This window comes from Otolemur garnettii, unplaced genomic scaffold (genome assembly GCF_000181295.1).
Source record: "Otolemur garnettii isolate 467f Iridium unplaced genomic scaffold, OtoGar3 scaffold00252, whole genome shotgun sequence".
Lineage (NCBI taxonomy): Eukaryota > Metazoa > Chordata > Mammalia > Primates > Galagidae > Otolemur > Otolemur garnettii.
The window spans coordinates 9,701-14,017 of NW_003852647.1; the positions used below are offsets into that span (position 1 = coordinate 9,701).

Here is a 4,317-nt window from a genome sequence, read left to right on the forward strand (position 1 = left end):
AAAAAAAAAAAAAAAAAAAGATACGTAAACTCACATCCAGTGAAATATAAGGTCAGGAGAAGGGGTACCCCTACTAGGACCCTTCTTGTATATGAAGAACCTTAATCATCACCATTTCTCTCTCTCTTTTACTTTTTTTTTTTCTATGTGTGACTGTCAACATTTGGATATATGTAAACAAAGTCCAGCTGTTTTTCAAGTTAAACAAAAACTTTATACACAAGTACAAATCTGTACAGTACCTTTAATAAGTCTTTCAAAGAAGTGTATCCCCCTCCCCAAGGTTGACGACCTGGTTGCTTTGTAGAGGGACATTTACTGAGAGGAATAAGGTTACTTTTTCCTTAGGTACTTTATTTCTACTCTGATCTTACTGTCTCAGTTCTTCTACCAGTATTAATACAATGGAAAGGGGAGTATCAAATGTTCCATGAAGTAAAGGCTTCAATCTTCCTGAGAGGATGCAGGGGCATAGAAATTATTTTTTCTGCTGACTAAAGTAAAAAGATTGAGATGATCTGTTAAAATTTAGAGAAACTCAAATATACCCTGTTTGTGAAGCTGAGACAGAAACACAAAGATTAACTATTAAATAATCTCAAAGCTCCTTTTAGCCAATGGGTGCTCATTTTCTCACTCACCAACTTTTCCTCTACTGATGAGAGAGAGACAGAGACAGACAGACATTTGTCTTCTCTGAGCTGTGCTTTATTTCAATGTTGAGTAACAAAGAAAAGGAGAGAAACATACCCCCTGAGTAATTTACCATCATGAGTATCCTAATACTTGGCAGTTGATTTTATAGGGGAAACAGAACAGGAAATTTTCTCTTCATTTTTTTTTATTTCAGGCTCCTTTATTCCACGAATATTTACAGAACATCAACTATAGGTAAAACATTGACATAATCATTGAAGATAATATTGGGACAAATATATCAATTTTATGAGGAAACAAAAACATTATCTACAAATCAATTATGAGATAAGTGTACTCATTACCACCACTCCTAGTAAAGTTGAAGATCCTAGCTAATACAATTATGATAACTTAAAAATCCCAATGGTTTGTAAAAAAAATACAAATTTCATCACTTCCGAGTTACCAAGTTACTTGCAAGTTACCAAAAACAATAGAAAAATTAAGCAATGTAGCTAACTTCAAAATAACTATACAAAATCAATTATATTCCTATGTAAAAAAGAATTACAAAATAATATTAGAAAAAGAAAGATAGCATTGTATCAGCAACCAAAATAGAAAGTACCTATCAATAAAGCTTTAACAAGAGCTGTGCAGTTTTTTTTGAATACATAATCGTTTACTACTTGTTTGTTACAGAATACACAAGACAAAATTCAAATAGCAAACGAATTATTTTTCCTTATGTTTTTACCAAAGTCTAAAAAAAAAAGATGACTAATATACGTAAATAAAAGTAAAAAATAATTTCTAAAAAAAAAAAAGCAGATCATGCCAAGTCTTATAGACAGTAGAAATAGAAATACTTCAAAATCATTCTACTTAGTCTGGATACTCCTGATAGTAAAGTTAGAAAAAATATTTTATTATAAAGGGAAAATTAGGCTCGGCGCCTATAGCTCAACCGGCTAAGGCACCAGCCATGTACACCTAAGGTGGCGGGTTCGAATCCCCAGCCCAGACCCGCCAAAAACAACAATGACGGCTGCAACCAAAAAATAGCTGGGCATTGTGGCGGGCGCCTGTGGTCCCAGCTACTTGGGAGGCGGAGGCAGGAGACTCGCTTGAGCCCAGGAGTTGGAGGTTGCTGTGAGCTGTAATGCCACGGCACTCTACCCAGGGGGACAGCTTGAGGCTCTGTCTCAAAAAAAAATAAATAAAGGGAAAATTACAGACCTATTTCACTGATGAATAAGGATGTAATATGGTAAACAACATATTGACATGTTGAATTAAAAATTGATGTTTAAGTAATGTATGTTGATCAAAATTAAATCCAGTTTGTGTGAGAATTAGTCATTTTTTTTGCCCATACCCCCTCGCTCCTTCTCTGTCTGATCTCCCCTTCCCCCATGCCCCACCATGTCATTAATTGTCATTACTTGTCTTCATATCAAAGTTGAATACATAGGATTCTTACTTCTCCATTCCTGTGATGCTTCACTAAGAATAATGTGTTCCACCTCCATCCAAGTTATTACAAATGCTGTAAAATCTTCATATTTTTTTTGATGGCTGAATAATGCTCCATGGTGTACATATACCACAGCTTACCAATCCATTCCTGGGTTGAAGGACATTTAGGCTGTTTCCACGTTTTAGCGATTGTAAATTGGGCTGCGATAAACAGCCTAGTACAAGTGTCTTTATAGTAAAAGGTTTTTTTTTCTTCTGGATAGATGCCCAATAGTGGGATTGCAAGATCAATTGGGAGGTCTAGGTTGAGTTCTTTAAGATTTCTCCATACTTCCTTCCAAAAAGGTTGTATTAGTTTACAGTCCCACCAGCAGTGCAAGAGCGTTCCTTTCTCTCCACATCCATGCCAGCATCTGAAATTTTGAGATTTTGTGATATAGGCCATTCTCCCTGGGGTTACATGATATCTCAAGGTGGTTTTAATTTGCATTTCTCTAATAATTAGAGATGAAGAGCATTTTTTCATATAGTTAGTAGCCACTTGCCTATTAGCTTTAGAGAAGATTCTGTTCATCCCTCTTCCCCATTGATGTATGGGGTTGTTGGTTTTTTTCTTGTAGATTAATTGAAGTTCTGCATAGATCCTGATTATTAGACTTTTGTCAGATTCAAAATACACAAATATCTTTTCCCATTGAGTAAGTTGTCTATTTGCTCTGGTTATTGTCTCCTTTGCTGTACAGAAACTTTTCAGTTTCATAAGATCCCATTTGTTTAGTATTGCTGTTGTCGCTATTGCCATGGTAGTCTTCCTCATAAAGTCTTTCCCCAGGCCCATATCTTCCAGTGTTTTTCCAATTCTTTCTTTGAGGATTTTTATTGTTTCATGCCTTAGATTTAAGTCCTTTATCCATCTTGAATCAATTTTTTTTTTTAGACGAAGCCTCAAGCTATCCCCCTGGGTAGAGTGCCATGGCATCACAGCTCACAGCAACCTCCAACTCCTGGGCTCAAGCGAGTCTCCTGCCTCAGCCTCCCAAGTAGCTGGGACCACAGGCGCCCGCCACAACGCCTGGCCATTTTTTGGTTGCAGCCATCATTGTTGTTTGGCGGGCCCGGGCTGGGGATTTGAACCTGCCACCTTAGGTGTATGTGGCTGGCGCCTTAGCTGCTTGAGCCACAGGCACCGAGCCTTGAATCAATTTTTGTGAGTGGAGAAAGGTGTGGGTCCAGTTGCAGTCTTTTACATGTAGATATCCAATTCTCCCAGCACCATTTATTTCCCCCAGTCATTGCTTTTATTTGGTTTATCGAAGATTAAGTGGCTGTAAGTTGTTGGTTTCATTTGCAGGTTTTCTGTTCGATTCCAAATATCTATGTCTCTTTTTGTGCCAGTACCATATTGTCTTGACCACTATGACCTTGTAATATAGCCTAAAATCTGGTAAAGGCTATTCATCAGCAAGATTGCGGCCAAGTAGCAGCTTCTGTGTAACCGGGCACAGTGAGAAGGGGGAGAGAAGATTCCAGGCATCTCTGGCCGGCGGATTTTGTCCAGAGGCTGTCCTCTAGTGACCCAGGAAGTCAGTGAGAGACTTTAGGACCCCAGGAGGAGGTCAGAAGCGGTGGAAAACCGGCAAGTAGTGGGTGCCAGTCTGTTGGGTCAGAGGCTGTCTGCAACTGTACCTATAGCGACAGCCAGACTACAAGTGGGAAGAGCCTTGCCTGGGGGCCGTTTTGATTTGTTTGGACTTGGGCACTCCATCGAACTGCTTTGGGAAATCTTGGGCCAGTGTGCTGATGACTTTGGGTACTGTCTGGTCCCCCGGACTGAGCTGCTGAGCTGGTAAGGAGCTAATGCCATTCAGCTGTGTGCTGCCCACACAGCTACTGTGAGGGAGCTGCTCCTACATGGTCCAGCGCAGGGCTCGGCCAGGAGTCCTTGGGCGAGTAATCTAGTGACTGAGCTGCCCAAAGGCAAGGACTGTGACGCTGGAGGAGTGCAGAGATCCAGGTGTTTGGCAGATTAACACCCTTGGCCCTCAGGGGCATTGAGGGAAACTGGATTTGGCATATTGGATAAGCAGGCAGCCACGTCAGGAGAGATCCCAGGGATAAATAAGTGCTTTCCTTGGAAAGCTTCTGCTTGGCCTAGGCCCACAGCTTGGAGGGTCTTTTTTTTTTTTTTTTTGAGACAGA

General features: G+C 40.1%; 1 protein-coding gene across 1 annotated transcript in view; it reads left to right on the forward strand.

Moving 5' to 3' along the window:
• ZNF75D (zinc finger protein 75D) overlaps positions 1–4,317 on the forward strand; it is a 13,409-nt gene that overhangs the window by 1,187 nt on the left and 7,905 nt on the right. The window lies entirely within an intron of this gene.